The 19,344-nt window shown below is 37.2% G+C and overlaps 1 non-coding gene across 1 annotated transcript; it reads left to right on the plus strand.

Moving 5' to 3' along the window:
• Positions 1–11,445: 11,445 nt before the first annotated feature.
• On the plus strand, positions 11,446–11,507 carry LOC134382855 (U7 small nuclear RNA). The gene has a single exon (XR_010024117.1). It is a non-coding gene; the product is annotated as a U7 small nuclear RNA (small nuclear RNA).
• Positions 11,508–19,344: the final 7,837 nt, after the last annotated feature.

The following is a 19,344-nucleotide window of genomic DNA, read 5'->3' on the forward strand; positions in this document are numbered from 1 at the left end:
TTCTTCCATTTACAGCAACATAGATGAGTCTGGAGAAAATCATGTTGAGTAAAAATAAGCCAGACAAGGAAAGAGAAATACCACATATCCTCATTCAGAACTAGGTGCTAAGAAAGAAGGAAGGAAGGAACAAACAAAGGAAGGAAGGAAGGAAAAAAAGAAGGAAGGAAGAAAGAAAGAAACACAACAATACATTGAACTTTCAGGAGAAAACAAACCTAAAGATACTAGAAATGTGTGCGAGACAGGGAGGGGGTTTGGGGAGTGATAGGTCGGGTAAAGGGCATAAAGAAAAATCACAATTTGTAATAATGAATTTGCTAATAATAAATAATAAAACTTTAAAAAAAGAGAAAGAAATTACCCAAAACAAGAAGAAACACTGAAGAAAAATGAACAACATTTTAGAGAAGTGTGACAGTATCAAGCAGTGCAACATATGTGTACTTTGAATCTTAGGCAAAAAGGAAAAAGATAAAGAGGAAGCAAAAAATATTTGAGGAAATAATGTCTGAAAATTTTCCAAGTTTGGTGGAAAACATAAATTCACAGATCCAAGAAGTTCTACTACTCGTAATTGGGATGAACTTGAAAAACCATTCCTAAATACGTCGCAGTCAAACAATTGAAAGACAAAGAGAAAGAGGAAATCCTGAAAAGACCAAAGGAAAAAACCACATGTTACATAAAGAAGGACAATAAGGAGATTACCTGACTTAACCAGTGGAAGCCAAAAGACTTTGGAGTGCTGAAGAGAAAAAAATGTCAACTAAGAATTCTATACAATATCTAGCAAAATTATTTTTTTTAAAAAAGGCAAAACAAAGACATTTTTAGGAAAAATAAAAACAGAATTTGTTGCAAATATACCTGCACTATGGTAAATGCAAAAAGAAAAAAGAAAAAGAAATTCTTTGGGCTGGAAGAAAGCAACACCAGAAGGCAATTGAAATATACAGAAAAAAATGAAGAACACCTGAAGAAATATGTAGGCAAATAAAAATTGCTATATCTTTCAACTTTTTTAAAAACATAAAGCTAATTAAAGCAAAATAACAATTTGTAGATAAGTTAAAACAAAAATATCATCTTCATGACTAAAATAGCACATAGGTTGGGGGGATGGTAAATGGAAACATTTTTAAGATGTCTATATTTTTCTTGAAGTAAGTCAATATTAACTCTAAGTAGACAGGGTTAACTATCGTAATACATGTAAGAACCCAAATGCCCCAAGGGATCACACCCTGATCACATAAGCCCTTCTCGGCCGCACCCCATCATGGCGCTGGTTGCCCTTCTCTACCTCATTCTCCTTCCCGCCTGCGCTAATCGCAGGCCAATCAGCTCCCCCACAAGCCCCATGCGGTATGCTAAATAGGGATTGTATTTTAAACCAATCAGCTTTCCCTTAAAGCCCTATATATATGTGTGTGTGCTGCCTAATAAAGTGAGCTCTCTTCGGGTGGATCGTCAACTGGTGTCGACTAGTCCTTTCAATACATAGACTTAAAAACAAAATAAAGAGTAAAGCCAAGAAAAAGAAAATGAAATAACACAAAATACCTGATTAAAAGTAAGAAAGGAAAGGAGAAATCGGAAAACAAAAAACATAGATAAGACAAAAAAAAAAAAAAAACCGAACAAAAAATAAATAGCAAAATAACTGCTCTACATACAACCACTACACCACAGTAGATTCTACAAATATTAAACAGGTAATAAGAAATTATTATAAACAACTTCTTGCCAATATTTTCAACAACACAGATAAAATGGATAATTTCCCTGAAAGATACAAACTACCAAAGCTCACTGAAGAAGAAATACATAACTTAATTAGAGAAAATTACTAGAGGAACTAATGGATATCTATTAGAGAAAATCGATCTATAATTAGAAGCTTTCCCATAAAGAAAATTTCTTGCCCAGATGAATTTACAGTATATTCCACCAAACAGTTAAGGAAGATACAATACCAATTCCATACAAATTCTTCCAGAAAATCATACTTTTCAATACATTCTATGAGGCAAACATTATCCAGACACCAAAACCTGCCAAAGACACTACAAAAGCACTGCAGACCCATGTCCCTCATAAACATAGCTGCCAAAATTATAATAAAAACTTTAGCAAAGTGAATACATTTAGCAATTTATACATCTAGCAATGTATAAAAAAGCATACTATATTGTGGCCAATTGTAGTTCATTCAGAAATTCAAGGTTGATTTAATATTTGAAAATCATTCAATGAAACATACCATATTAGTGGTCTAAAAGAGAAAAGCTATATCATCATATCAATAGTTTCACAAAAGGCATTTGACAAAATTCAACATCTATTCCTCACAAAAACTTGTAGCAAACTAGGAGTAGAAAGAAACTTCCCTGTTCTGAAAAAGTGTCTTTATGAAAAACTTAGTTACATTATACCAATGGTAAAAACTTGAGTGCTTTTCTCCTAAGATTGGGAACAAGGCAAGAATGTTCACTATCACCACCTCTATTTAACATTGTTCTAGAAGATTCTAGCCAGTGTAATAAGTCAAGAAAAATAAACAAAAGACAACCAGATTGGAAAGGAAGAAGTAAAACTATCCTTACTTGGATACAACATGATCATCTACACAGAAAAATCCAGTGGGCACCTACAAAAAAAAAAAAAAAAAATCACTACAACAAATAAGTATAGCGTATTTGCAGGATACAGATCAATACACAGAATTGTATTTTTGTATATTAGCAACAAACAATTAGAAATTGTAATTTTAAAAGGAGTGCCATGTACAGTACGTCAAAAAGCAAGAAATAGTGTTCACAGCCACAGCTGCAGCCACACTGCTGTGGCTCCCTCATGCCAGCGCCACCTCTCACTTGCAGAGCTCCAGCACGAGGAGAAGGGGGGTAAGTAAGGAGGTCTCTATACCGTGGCTCATACAAAGCAGACTGACCACAAACCACCTGGTGGTGATGCACCCACGAAACAACTGGCTACAAAAGCCACTCGCAAGAGTGCGCCCTCTACAGGAGAGCTGAGGAAACCTCATCCTTACCAGCGTGGTACTGTGGCACTCCGTGAAACGAGATGTTATCCGAAGGCCACTGAACTTATGATTTGCAAACTCCCCTCCCAGCGTCTGGTGCGAGAAATGGCTGGGGACTTCAAAACAGATCTGCACTTCCAGATCACAGCTACTGGTGCTTTGCAGGAGGCAAGTGAGGCCTATCTGGTTGGCGTTTTCAAAGACACTAACCTATGTGCAATCCGTGCCAAACGAGTAACAATTATGCCAAGAGACATCCAGCTACCATGCCGCAAACGTGGAGAACGGACGTGCTTAAGAATCCACTATGGGAGTCACTGAGAGCTGCCTGCCGCTTTTCCGCCACGAGTAGAAGCAGCCTGAGGCCCACGCCAGATGCAGCTGTAGCAGAATCAGCGCAAAGGAACGGCTTGGAAAGAGTGTCTTTACCCTGCTGAGAACCAGGAATCTTCCCCCAACCTGCACGCGCTACCTGTGGTGCGCCGAGGCCCGCGTCGCAGCTGCAGCCGCAGACGTGGAAACATGGAGGCCTGAGCCGGCATGCGTCACCCCAGGCTGCAGCAGCTTCTGACCCCCGCCCCCACCCGTCAGTCCCTGGAGCTGGAAGCAAATCAACCCACAGGCCAAGACAGAGAGACGTCCAGCAGGAAAGGCAGGAGCTTCGCGGAGATCACATGCCCTGCAGGGCCGCCGTCGCACAATCCGGCAGATAGGCTTTACCGCCGCCACTCAGCTCCATTCCCAGTCCAGCCCAGTGCGCACAGAGTGGGGAGACGTCCGGCAGGGGAGGCAGAGGCTCTGCAGAAACCACACACCCTGTGACGCCGCCACTGCATGATCCAGGAGGTAGGCTTCACCGCCGCCACCCGTCTCCATTCCCAGCCCAGCCCAGTGCGCACAGAGCGGGGAGACGTCTGGCAGGGGAGGAGGGAACTCCACGGGGTCAACACTGCTGCCGCGCAATCTGGCAGCCCGGCCCAGATGTGTACGGAGCACAGAGTCATCCAGCAAGGGAGATAGAAGCTCTGTAGAGTCCACACACCCTGTCGGGGGGCCGCTGCCACGCAATCCAGCAGGAGGTAGGCTTTGCCGCTGCCACCCGGCTCCATCCCAAGCCCGGCCTAGTGCGCACGGAGCAGGGAGACATCCTGCAGGGGAAGGGGAAGCTCTGCAGAGACCACACACTCTGCGGTGCCTCAGCACATCCCAGCAGCCCGGGCCAGAGCGCACGGAACAGGGAGAAGTCCAGCATGGGAGGTGGAAGCTCTGCAGACACCACACACCCTGCAGTACTGCCCTGTGACCCAGCAGCACGGCAGAGTCCAAGCTGACCACAGAGGTAGCTCCCTGGAGAGGCCCAAGACCTGAGGCAACCACACACACAAGGCACTACTGGCCAACTGAGTAGTCACTGAGGTAGCCATACCAAATTGGCAACCACAGCAACATCTTAGTCAGTCAATAGTGTCAAACCTGTGGACTGTGAAACCCCCTGCCACAATGAATAAACATCAAAGAAAAGATACCAGAAATACGAAAACTCAAGAAAGTATACGAACCAAAGATAATAAATCTCAAGCTCTAGATCCTATAGAACAAGAAGCCCTTGGAATGACTGACAAGGAATTTCGAGTGATAATTCTAAGGAAACTGAATGAGATACAAGAAAACTCAGCTAGACATCATGATGAAATGAGGAAAAGTATACAGGATCTGAAAGAGGAAATGTATAAGGAAATCAATGCCCTGAAAAAAAATGTAGCAGAACTTGCCAAACTGAAGAAGTTATTCAGCAAAATAAAAAACACAACGGAGAGTTTAACCAGCAGGCTTGTGGAAGTTGAAGAGAGAACCTCTGAACTTGAAGATGGGCTGTTTGAAATAACACAAGCAGACAAAAAAAAAAAAAAGGAAAAAAGAATCAAAGGCATTGAAGAAAATCTGAGAGAGATATCAGACAACCTTAAGCGCTCAAATATCCGAGTCATGGATATTCCAGAAGGGGAGGAAAAAGGAGATTGCATTGAAAACATATTCAACAAAATAGTGGCAGAAAACTTCCCAAGTATAGGAAAAATCACAGATCTTCAGATCCAGGAAGCTCAACGATCTCCAAACGTATTCAACCCAAAAAGGCCTTCTCCAAGACATGTTATAGTCAAATTGGCAAAACTCAAAGACAAAGAGAGAATCTTAAAAGCTGCATGAGAGAAGCGTAAAATCACCTATGAGGGAGCCGCAATCAGGTTAACATCAGACGTTTCATCACAAACGCTAAAAGCCAGAAAGGAATGGGATGATATATTCAAAATACTAAAAGACAGAGATTGTCAGCCAAAAATACTATACCCTGCAAGGCTATCCTTCTGAAATGAAGGGCAAATAGTATATTTCTCAGACAAACAAAAGCTGCGGGAGTTCACCACCACACAACCACCCTTACAAGAAATCCTCAAGGGAGTACTGGGTTTGGTTCCTGAAAAATAACTACCACTGCCATAAAAACCCAAGAAAAATCAAAACCCACAAGTATAATAAAAATGGCATTCATGAAGAGAAAACAAACAAACAAAAAGGCTATCTACAACCTAAGGAACCAACAAACACAGAAAACAAACAGTAAATCAGAAAGCAAGGAACAAAAGACACCTAAGACAACCAAACAACAATCAATAAAATGCTAGGAATAAATCAACACCTTTCAATAACAACTCTTAATGGAAAAGGCTTGAATACCCCAATCAAAAGACACAGACTGGCTGACTGGATTAAAAAGGAGGACCCAACTATATGCTGCCTTCAAGAGACCGACCTCACCCATAAAGACTCACATAGACTAAGAGTGAAAGGATAGAAAAAGATTTACCATGCAAACAGAAAAGAAAAACGAACTGGAGTAGCTATTCTTATATCTGACAAAGTAGACTTTAAACTAAAAACCATAAAAAGAGACAATGAGGGACACTACTTAATGATAAAAGGACTGATCCATCAAGAAGACATAACAATCATAAATATGTACGCACCCAATGTTGGAGCAGCCAGATTTATAAAACAAACTCTATTAGACCTAAAGAAGGAAAGAGACACTAATACCATAATAGCAGGGGACTTGAACACCCCACTGTCAATATTGGACAGATCATGTTGGCAAAGAATCAGCAGAGGAACACAATATCTAAACAATACTCTAGACCAACTGGAATTGGCGGATATCTACAGAACATTCCATCCAACAACCTCAGAATGTTCATTCTTCTCATCAGTACATTGATCATTCTCCAGGACAGATCACATATTAGGTCACAAGTCAAGTCTCAACAAATTCAAAAAAATTGGAATTATCCCATGTATTTTCTCAGACCATAAGGGATTAAAACTAGAAATCAGTAACAAACGAAATTCTGGAAACTATACAAACACATGGAAATTAAACAGCATTCTACTTAATGACATATGGGTCCAAGAAGAAATCAAGCAGGAAATCAAAAAATTTATTAAAACTAATGAAAACAATGATACATCATACCAAAACCTGTGTGATACTGCAAAAGCAGTATTAAGGGGGAAATTTATTGCATTAAATGCTCACCTCAGAAGAATGGAAAGATGGCAAGTGAATAACCTAAAACTTCACCTTAAAGATCTAGAAAAACAAGAACAATCCAAACCTAAAGTTAGCAGACAGAAAGAAATCATTAAGATCAGAGCAGAACTTAATGAAATTAAAACGCAAAAAACAATACAAAAGATCAATGAATCAAAAAGTTGGTTTTTTGAAAAGATGGATAAAATTGACAAACCATTAGCATGGCTAACAAAAAAAAGAAGAGAGAAGACTCAAATAACAAAAATTAGAAATGGAAAAGGTGATATTACAACTGATTCATCTGAAATACAAGGTATCATTCGAGACTACTATAAACAACTATATGCCAACAAATTTGAAAATCTGGAGGAAATGGATAAATTTCTAGACACACACAAGCTCCCCAAACTGAGCCATGAAGATGCAGAAAATCTGAACAGACCAATAACAATAAAGGACATTGAAGTTGTTATCAGAAAGCTCCTATGAAAGAAAAGCCCAGGACCAGATGGATTCACAGCAGAATTTTACCAAACATTCAAAGAGGAATTAACACCGACTCTTTACAAACTATTCCAAAAGATTGAAACAGACACAAATCTCCAAACTCATTCTATGAAGCAAACATCATCCTGATACCAAAACCAGGTAAAGATATAACCAAAAAAGAAAACTACAGGCCCATATCCTTGATGAATATAGATGCAAAAATCCTCACTAAAATACTAGCAAACAGAATACAGCAACACATACATAAAATTATTCACCACGATCAAGTGGGATTCATCCCAGGGATGCAAGGTTGCTTCAACATACGCAAATCAATAAATGTGATACACCATATTAATAAACTCAAACACAGGGACCATATGATCATCTCTATATATGCTGAAAAAGCATTTGATAAAGTTCAGCACTCATTCATGACAAAGACCCTCTATAGGTTAGGTATAGAGGGAAAGTATCTCAACATAATTAAAGCCATATATGACAAACCCACTGCCAATATCATCTTGAATGGGGAAAAGCTGAAAGCTTTTCCTTTAAGAACAGGAACTAGACAAGGATGCCCGCTCTCACCACTCCTATTCAACATAGTGTTGGAAGTACTAGCCCGAGCAATCAGAGAAGAGAAGGAAATAAAGGACATCCAGATTGGAAAAGATGAAGTCAAACTGTCCCTGTTTGCAGATGACATGATCCTATATATCGAACAGCCTAAAGCCTCTACAAAAAAACCCTTGGAGTTGATAAATGACTTTAGCACAGTAGCACGATACAAAATCAACACACAAAAATCAGTAGCATTTCTATTCTCCAATAGTGAACATGCAGAAAGAGAAATTAAGAAAGCCTGCCCATTTACAATAGCCACAAAAAAATAAAATACTTAGGAATTGAGTTCACCAAGGATGTGAAAAATCTCTAAAATGAGAACTACAAACCACTGCTGAGAAAAATTAGAGAGGATACAAGAAGATGGAAAGATATCCCATGCTCCTGGATTAGAAGAATCAACATAGTGAAAATGTCCATACTACCCAAAGTGATCTACAGATTCAATGCAATCCCCATCAAAATTCCAATGACATTTTTCTCAGAAATGGAAAGAACTATCCAGAAATTTATATGGAATAATGAAAGACCATGCATAACCAAAGCAATGGTGAGCAAAAAAACATAAAGCTGGAGGCATAACACTACCTGACTTTAAACTATACTACAAAGCTATAATAACCAAAACAGTATGGTACTGGCATAAAAACAGAAACACAGATCAATGGAATAGAATAGAGAATCCAGAAATCAACCCACACACCTACAGCCATCTGATCTTTGACAAAGGCACCAAGCCTATACACTGGGGAAGAGACTGCCTCTTTAGCAAATGGTGCTGAGAGAACTGGATATCAATATGCAGGAGAATGAAACTAGACCCATCCCTTTCACCATACACTAAAGTTATCTCAAATGGATTAAAGTATTAAATATACACCCTGAAACAATGAAACTTCTTAAAGAAAACATAGGAGAGACACTTCAGGAAATAGGACTGGACACAGACTTCATGAATACGACCCCAAAAGCACGGGCAACCAAAGGAAAAATAAACAAATGGGATTATATCAAACTAAAAAGCTTCTTCACAGCAAAAGAAACAATTAACAGAGTTAAAAGACAATCAACAGAGTGGGAGAAAATATTTGCAAAATATACATCTGACAAAGGATTAATATCCAGAATATACAAAGAATTCAAACAACTTTACAAGAAAAAAACAAGCAACCCAATTAAAAAATGGGCAAAAGAGCTAAGTAGCCATTTCTCTAAGGAAGATATACAAATGGCCAACAGACACATGAAAAAATGCTCAACATCACTCAACATCTGGGAAATGCAAATCAAAACTACACTGAGATACCATCTAACCCCAGTTAGGATGGCTAAAATCCAAAAGACTCTGAACGATAAATGCTGGCGAGGTTGCGGAGAAAAACGAACTCTCATACATTGTTGGTGGGACTGCAAAATGGTGCAGCCTCTATGGAAAATGGTATGGAGGTTCCTCAAACAGTTGCAGATAGATCTACCATATGACCCAGCTATCCCACTGCTGGGAATATACCCAGAGGAATGGAAATCATCAAGTCGAAGGTATACGTGTTCCCCAATGTTCATCACAGCACTCTTTACAATAGCCAAGAGCTGGAACCAGCCCAAATGTCCATCATCGGATGAGTGGATACAGAAAATGTGGTATATCTACACAATGGAATACTACTCAGCTATAAAAACGAATGAAATACTGCCATTTGCAACAACATGGATGGACCCTGTGAGAATTATATTAAGTGAAACAAGTCAGGCACAGAAAGAGACATACTACATGTTCTCACTTATTGGTGGGAGCTAAAAATACATAAATAAATTCACACACATACACACACACACACACAAAAAGAAAAAAAAAACAGGGAGGGGGAGAAGACATAACAACTACAATTCATTGAAGTTAATACGACAAGCAAACAGAAAGGACATTGTTGGGTGGGCGGGGGGAGAGGGAGGAGGGAGGGAGGTTTCAGTAATGGGCCACAATAGTCAACCACATTGTATATCGACAAAATAAAATTAAGAAAAAATAAATAAATAAATAATATCTTCATCTTTAAATGCTATAATAAATATATAAACATATACTAATAATAAATATAATGCTACAATTAAAAAAAAAGGATCCACTATGATGGGAAACATTTCATTCTCAAATAAAATTTCTCTTCTTCCTGTTATTGGTAGTTCCGAACATTAGATATTTTTTTCCTATGGGGTCAAAAGGTACCTAAATATATGATTGCATGTTGAAAGATAGGGGACAGAAATCAGTATTGGCAGTTTTTCCATTTTCATTTGTGTGTGAATTTTTAATATAAATGCGAGGACATGAAGCATTAATGCAAGTCAAAATGTTTCAGTGAACAAGTTTCAGCAGTTCAACTTTATAACAATAAACCTGTTAAATTTTTCTGGACAATGTCAGCATTTGGATTTTTTTAAACAAGTAGATTTCTTATTGACAGCAACTAAATGGTGTTTGTAGCATTTTTGTGATAGAGTAGGTTCCATCCATTCACTATGCTTTTCTAACTGAGTTGTCCTACATGCAAGTACGTGTTTTTAATGTTGTCTGTCTTCTGTGCTATTCCTGTAAGTTTGCTATTAAAATACATTACATTAAAAAAAAGCAAGAAATAATTAGGGATATATTTAACAAAAGATGTGTAATACCTGTACACTGAAAACGACAAAGCATTGCTGAAAGAAATTAAAGAAGACTTAAATAAGTGAAGAGATATGCCAAGTTTATTAATTAAAAGCATCAAATATTGTTAAGATGTCAATTCTTCCTAAATGGATATATGGATTCAACACTATCTCATTAGAAATGATAGCAGAGTTTTTTTGTTTTTTGTTTTTTTAATAAATTGACAAGCTAACAATATAATTAATATGGAAATGCAAAGGAACACCTAAAACAGCTTCGTAGAAGACATTGATTTTAAGATTTCATAAGCCAAAGTAATCAAGACAGTGTAGTATTGGAGTAAGATAGGCAAATAGATCAATGAATCACCAGAGTCCAAAAATAGTTCCACACATATATGGTCAATTGATTTTAGACAAAGTTGCTAAGGCAATTAAATTGTAAAGGTTTCAGAATAGCCAGAATAATACTGAGGGGGAAAAAAAAGGATGAAGTTAGAGAACATACACTGTAGTAGGGAACCCTGAGCATTTTCTGATTGTTAAACCTGCCGCCTTCCACTGGAGAAACTGTTCTAGAAATTTTATGCTTGGCTGTCTTAATTGCAAACTTTAGCTTCTGTAACCTAGCTTGCTTCCTGCACCCATGCAAATTAGGCTCCAGAACTGACCAATGAGCTATGTCTCTTAGCCAACCAAACCAGACTAACAGACTTGCATCCCTCATTTGCATAAGAGGACCTAAATGAGAACTTGGGTGGGAAGTTTTTGGTTATATAAGGCCGGCCTTTTCCCTCATTTGGGGAGCCTAATGCTCCTGCTCTCCTTGCTTGTAAGCAATGAAGCATTGTAACATGAAAAAGAGCTCTAACACCAAAAAGAGCTGTCAACTATAAAAGAGCTATAAAACCAATGTTGGTCTTGGATTCCTCTGTGCTATCACCTCACAACAACACTACACATATATATTCAGGTGATTTTTGACAAATGTACCAAGTCAATTCAAAGGGGAAAAGAAAGTCTTTTAAATAAATGGTGCTAGAAGTGTTACAGCTCTTTTAAAATTTGTCTAGCAGGTTTTCCAGTTTTTACCAGAAAACTCCCCACACAACAACAACAACAACAACAATAATAATAATAATAATAAATGGTTCTAGCAAAAACTGGATATCTTTATTAAAAAATAAATTTTAATCCCTATGTCATCCTGTAGAGAAAAATTAACTAGAAAAGTATCATGGCACTAGATGTAAATGAATCTATCACCATACAGTTTCTAGAAAGGTAAGTATTCTTAGACAGAACTCCAAAAACAAACCATAATAGCAAAAATATTGATAAATCAGACCTCATCAAAATTAAATTTTTCTGCTCTTCAAGTGCCATCACTGAGAAAATGAATTGGCAAGTCACAGAGTGCAGAAAATATTCACAATACATATCTGACAAAAGACTTGTGTCCTGATATATGCAAATTAATTTAAAAATTCCAGTTTTTAAAATGAGCAAAATACTTGGACAGCTTACAAAGAAAACATATGAATAGCCAACAAGCATGAGAAGAGTAGTTGAACATTGGTAATCATCTGGAAAATGCGAGTTAAAACCACAATGTGATATAATTTCACAACCACTAGAACTACTCAAAAAAAAAACAAAAGACTGACAACAACAACTGTGGGGAGGATATGGAGCAGTTGAAACTCTTATACATTACTGCTGGGAGTGTAAAAAAATGGTACAAGTAATTTAGAGAAATGTTGGGCAGTTTCTTATAAAATTAAATATACATATCCTCTATGACTCAGCAATTACATTCCTAGGTACTTACCAAGAGAAATACAAACATATGTTAACAAAAGACTTGTAAAAGAATATTCACAGCATTCTTATCCACAATAGTAAAAAAAAAAACAAAAAAACTGTAAAACACATGTCAGTCTACTGGGAGAGTGGAAAAACAGACTATAATATATTACCTGAATGTAACACTCTCAAGAAAAAAAAGTTTAAAACTACTGATAATTGTAAAACTATGCTTGAATCTTATAGATGTTGATCTGATTGCAGCAAATGAACAAAAAAGAACACTTATTGCAGGTGTCAAAATTTTGGCCCCTATGACCTTTGTCATGTTATTATGCTCATGTATAGGTTGCATTTCATGGCAAAGGGGATTTTGCAGGTGTAGTCAGGGTTACTCATCAGTTACCCTTAAAATAGGGAAATTATTTAGAATTATCCTGGTACACCCACTTAATCACAAGAGCTCTTAAAAGCAGAGACTGAAACGGAAGTCAGAAGGACTCAAAGCCCGAGAAGAACTTAGACTAGCTTGAAGACCGAGGGGTCCAAGTGGAAAGTACAAGAAGGAAAGGGATTCTGTCAACAACCAGTGCTTGGAAGAGGACCTGACCCCAGATGAGAACCTCAGCTCAGCCAGCACCTTGATTTTGGCCTTGTAAGGCCCTAAGCAGAGAATTCAGCCAGGCTCTGCTGGATTTCTGACCTATGGAAACTGTAAGATAATAAATGGCTATTATTTTAAGCCACTAAGTTTGTGGCATTGGTTATGCAGATGTAGATAATAAACACGTTGTATAGTTCCATTTATTTGAATTACTAGAACAGGCAAAAATCTATGATGATGGAAGTCAGAAAGTAGTTGCCTGTCAAAGAAGAAAACTAACTAAAAGAGGCACAAGGAAATTTCTGAGATAACAGAAATGTTCTAAGCGTTGTTTTACATTGTGATTACTTGGTTTTAAAAAATTGTCAAAACTCATGAAACTTTGTATCTACATTAAAACACACACTGTGAGACACCACTCAAGGCCCACTAGAATGGTTAAAGTAAAAAAAGACTGATAATAAGTGTTGGCATGGATGAGGAGAATCTAGAACTCTCAAGCATTGCCAGTGAAGGTATAAAATGGTACAACCAGTTTGGAGAAGTGTTGGGCAGTTTCTTATAAAGTTAGACATGCATTCTCCCCAAACCCAGCAATTCCACTCATAGGAATTTATCTTAGAAAAATGAAGACTTATGTCCATAAAGAGACTTGGGCAACAAAGTTCACAGCAGCCTTGTTCGTAATGGCCTCAAACTGAAAATAATCATCCATCAATAGGAAAATGGATAAACAAATTATAGAATATCTATACAATGAAATGTAACTCAGTGGTAAAAAGAAATAATACCTGGGCAATGGGTGGATCTTAAAACTATTATATGGAGCAAAATAATCCCTGCACAAAAGAATGCATACTGCTGATTCAATTTACATAAAGTCAAGAAACAGCAAAAACTAACTATTGTATAGAAAATGATTGTCTCTGGGTTTAGGGGGTGGGTAATTAATTGGAAATGGGCATGAAGGAATTTCCTGGGGTGATGGAAGTATTCTGTATTTTGTTTTGGGTGGTGATGACACAGGAGTAATTAATTGTGAATACTTATTAGACTGAATACTTAAGTCCTGTGCATTATATTGTCTGTGAATCATATCTCATTAGACACTAAAAATAAAAGTCCTAAGAGAGTAGGAATACATGTATTTAGTCATCATTTACTCTAGTTGATGCAGTTATTTATTGAGTGGCTACTACGTGCCCTACCCCTCCTGAGTCCTGACACTGGAAGACCATTTTAATTTGATATTCTCTGTCCTGTAATCCTAACAGATGTGCTTCATTCAGATCAGTTATATTCACTTACCTAATGATAATTTCATCATTCCAAACAGGTCTTTATTACGTTGATAGAGAAAAGTTACATATTATAAGTATACTATTAACCTGAAACATTATATTTCCAACAACTACAGTAAGAAACAAACTGCAGCTTATTTTCACGGCAAATGGAAAATTGTGTGTCTAAGGAATGGTTTGATTTAGAACTCTGAGTCCACCCAAACTTTATGGGTTTGAAAACTTTGAGTTAAACTGAAGGAAGATATTGAGGTTTATATTTCTTTTTCACTTATTTCTATTCTGGCAGCTTTTGTCTATTATGGACCATTTATTCACCACTTCTATCCTCACTGATATTATCCAAGATATGTTTTAAAAATTATATTGTGGTGATTTAAAGATTTGAAAGTTTTATAGAGAGTAGAGGAATTGTTATAGTGATATAAAGTTTATTTAAAAATTCCATTTTGCCTCTGCAGAGCATTTTGCTTCAAAATATAAAGTAGTTTACAATTCACAAAGAGAGAAATACAAATGACCAATAAACATGATATAAGTTAAGCCATTCTCATAATAAAAGAAAAATTAAGATTTAAATTCTATGTTTTTGCCTCTCATATCATAAAGATTTTTTTAAAGTGACAATATCCAGGTTTGGCTGGAGTATAGCACAGGTTGCTAATGCAAATGTAAAGAGGCACAGTTTTTGGAATAGCATTGTGGGCATATGCATCCACAGCCTTGAAATGCAGGCAGCTCTGTCTTCACATGGTGCCATGTTTAACAGAAACTCGGTCATATCTGAACCCTGCAAAATGGGGAGTATCCACATTGATTTAGATCTAAAAATTCCACCTCTAGGAATCCATTTTGAGATAATAAGTATGGATGCATAAAAATCTGAGCATCTATGTATACTTATTGAAGCATTATTTATAATTTTTTAAATGGAAAATTATTCACATGTCTAACCATAAGGAATAGCTTAAGTAAATTATGTTGTTTCCATATAGTGAAACACTACACTCCCATAAAAATGTTTTCAAATGATGAGTAAAGATATTTGGAAATGCTCGTGATATAATATTCAATAAAAAAAAAATCAGTTAACAAAGTTTACTTACAGAATGATCTCAATTTTATGTGTATCTGTATGATCGTACTCCAAGCACATACACACATGATACTAGTTTAAGTTGAATCAAAACATGAAGAAGCCTCTTCCTGAGTGATGAGATTATGGATAATCTGTAATTTTTCTTAAAGGTTCTGTACTTGGTTAAGGAAAATTTTTTTCAATGATACTTGTTAAAGCATGGTAAAGAAGAGTTTATTCAAGACCATCGTAATAGGCATAGGATCTACAGCAATGGGGTCTTGCAGTGGGAGAGAAAGATTGGGCTCAACTCCAAATACAGCATGAGCAAGTGGGAATTTATAGCCAAGCAGCAGGGAGCGGATCAGTGGATGGAAAATTACTAAGAGGAAACATCAGGGGCAAGGGGGATTCTGGCTAAAACAACATCTTCTTGTTGGACAGGTCAGGGTGACCAGACACCACCTGGTGATGGTGGAGGATGAGGAACATGGTTATATATGGAAGGTGATCAGATATAGAGGATAGGGTAATTGCTAAACACTTAGCAGGGTCCTTTGTTAAAACTGGATTTTACAAGGGAGTGCACAGATGGGCCTTGGAGAAGGTTCAGGAGCCTGAGTAAAGTGTCACCAAGCAAAGAATTCTTGTCAACTTCCCCAATCTTTGTTATGAAATTGGATGTTTAAATTTTATATCTTAATTTTTACAATAAATATTTTAATATACTTTATAGCACATTTAAAAAATCTGTAAATGTGTAGAATAAAATAGTAAAGTTCCCAGTCTACCTCCCTGTACAAAAGTGACCATCCAAATCATTTCCTATGTATTTGTGTATATATAAAGATATATATCCATTTTTTAAAATGACTTAACTGAAGTATAATATACATAAAAGAAGATATATCCCTTCAAAGTGTACTATTTAATGATTTTGATAAATATGCATTCCTATTAAACCTCCACAACAATCTAAACAAAACATTCCTGTCACACCCAAAAGTTTGTTTATGCCCCTTTGTGGTCCAATGCTCCTCCACTAATCAGTTTTTTGTTACTGTAGATTAATTTGCTTTTTCTAAACTTTATATAAATGGAATTATACAGTATATAGTCTTTTGTGTCTAGCTTCTTTTACTTATCATTATGGTTTTAAGATTCATCCATGTGGTTGTGTGTACAAATAGTTCCTTCCTTTCTATTGCTGAATAGTATTTAATTGTATGAATATACTGCATTCTGTTTATCCATTTACCTGTTGAAACATTTAGGTTATTTCTAATTCTTTGCTGTTGTGAACAAATCTGCTATAATTGTGTGTGTTTGAATACCTGAATAGACAAATGTTTTCATTTTTTCTTGGGTAAACACCTAGGAGTGTGTCTAATGTTTTCCAGAGAAACAGAACCAATAGAAGAATATATGTACACACAGACACACACACACACAAAGACACACAAATTGTACAAATATATACTTATGTGTGTGTGTGTGTGTGTATGTGTGTGTGTGTATCTAGAATTGGCTCATGTGATTATGGAGGCTGAGAAGTCCATGATCTGCAGTTGACAAACTGGAGACCAGGAGAGCCAATAGTGTAAGTTCCAGTCTGAGTCTAAGACCAAACTCAGGAAAAGACCAATGCCCCAGCTTGAAGACAGGCAGAGAAAGAGAATTCTTTTTTACTCAGACTTTTATTCTATTCAGACCTTCAATGGATTGGATGGGGCCCACTCACATTAAGGAGGGAAATCTGCCTTTTTTAAAAAATCATTCTACTGAATCAAATTTTTTTCTCATTCAGAAAACACCCCCATGGACACACCCAAAATAATGTTTTACCAAATATCTGGGCAACCTGTGATCCAGTCAAGTTGACACATAAAATTAATCATCACAGAGTGGAATGGTTGGGTTATGTGGTAGACGCATGTTACCTTTTTAAGAAACTATCACCAAATTTTCCAAAGTGGTTGGCCCATTTTACATTCCCACCAGCAATATATCAGAGGTATGTTTCCTTCACATTTTCCCCAATATCTGATATAGCCAGCCTTTTTAATTTTAGCCATTCTGATAGGTGTGGAGTGTTATCTCATCACGGTTTTAATTTGCGTTTCTCTGATGACAAATGATGTTGAGTATCTTTTCATGTGCTTATTTGCTATCTGTATATGTTCTTTGTTTACCGAGTATCTGTCCAAATTTTTTGCCCAATATTTAATTGGGTTGTTTCCTTTTTTATTATTGAGTTTTGAAAGTTCTTTATACATTCTGGATACAAGTCCTTTATCAGATATATGCTTTAGAATTATTTTCTCTCAGTCCATCTTCTCCTTTCATTCTCTTCACAGTGTCTCTCTAGGAGCAAAAATCTTTGATTTTGATAGAGACCAATTTTAATTTTATGCTTTTGTTGCTACATCACAGAAATCCTTGCCTAACCTAAAGAAACATGGACTTGTTCCTTCTGTTTCCAGAAGTTTTATAGTTTTACATTTTATGCCTATATATGAGATACACTTTTACTTAATTTTTATACATGATGCAAGGTGTAGATCAAAGTTTTCTTTGTTTTGTTTTTTCTGCATATGTATATCCAAATGTTCCATTACCATTGTTGCAAAGCTATCCTTTCTCTACTGAATTACCTTTGCACTGTCGAAAATCACTTGTCCATATATGTGAGAGACTATTATTGTCACTGGATCCTCTGTCATCTAGACCTAATGTCTGTGTCATTATCTCTGTGTCTGTCCTTATGACAGTACCAAACTGTCTTGGTTACTGAAGCCTTATACTCAGCTTTGAAGCTGGGTAGTCTTAGTTCTCCTACTGTGTTCTTTTTTTCCACAATTAATTTGGCTATTTTAGATTCTTTGCATTCTTGTGCATTTTAGAATCAGCTTATCATTTCCTACAAAAGAAATCTGTTGGGTTTTGATTAGGGTTGTGATGAATCTATAGATCAATTTGGAGACAATTGACATCTTAACAATATTGAAACTTTATGAACATGGTATCATTGCTATTTATCTATCTTAAACATTGTTGACACTATCAAACACTGATGATATATACACTTTTTTTGTTGTATGCTGGCCATTTAGTATCAACACAATAGAGACTGAAGCAAATAATACTTACTCCTATGAAATGCCATGACCCTTGCACTGCCAGTCCTCTGTGACTGGGAGACAGGATCTATCTGATCTGTAATTGGGCTGGGTCTGAGCTTTGTTGCAGCTTGTTGGAATTCAGTTCATGACTGATTTCAATGTTTTAAGAGTGGGATCAGGACTTTTCTTTCAATATACCTTGGAATCCTAGAGCCAACAAGACTAGAAATTTCTCCAAGCTTCACAGTCCAGCTCCCAAGTTTCCAAACTACAGGATACCGCTATGCTTTATAACCCAGCTATCAACATTTAGGGTTACTGGGGCCTTTTCTTTGCTCTACAGCTCTGACTCCACATTTCAAGCCTTAGGATAGCTCTGTCCATTCCATGCCCTTTCCCCAGTGTACAATGCACTTAGTGAAGGCCTGGTGTGCCTGGGGAGGAAGGAGGCATTTCGCGGGATTCTCCTGCTTTGCCCTCAGCTTTTGTAGGCTGCTGCCTTACACTTGGTGAAAACTCCATGCTTCTTAGGAGAGGACTTCTTTCAGCTTTCCTGCCTTGCCGCCAGCTTTTAACAGGGAATTCCTTGCAATCAATGCAATTCGTATGCTTTGGAGCATCCCTCTCACCTCTCCTGCCTTGCTTCCAGCTTTTGGCAGGCCACTTCCTCATACTTTGGAAAGACCTTGTGCACCTCTCTGGAGGGTACTTCTAAGTTCTCCTATCCTGGCATTAACATTCAGTGTACAACTCCCGTGCACACAGTAGAGGCTGGTTGATTACAGACTAGCTCTGTTATTGGGGCACATTTTGATTCTAACCTATTATGCCAGCCCACATACAATCATTCAAAATTTGTTTAAAAATAGACTGGTTTCTCCCTTCCCTTTCTGGGATCCTTCTGATACGTCCCTAGGGATGAAAGCAGCTGTGGGGCTCTTCTCTTCTAGAAAGGGCTTGATCCTTTCTGAAATTTAGTTAACGTAGTTTTGTCTTCTGTGTTTTGTGATGGGCATAAAACATACAAATA

This window comes from Cynocephalus volans, chromosome 7, assembly GCF_027409185.1.
Source record: "Cynocephalus volans isolate mCynVol1 chromosome 7, mCynVol1.pri, whole genome shotgun sequence".
Lineage (NCBI taxonomy): Eukaryota > Metazoa > Chordata > Mammalia > Dermoptera > Cynocephalidae > Cynocephalus > Cynocephalus volans.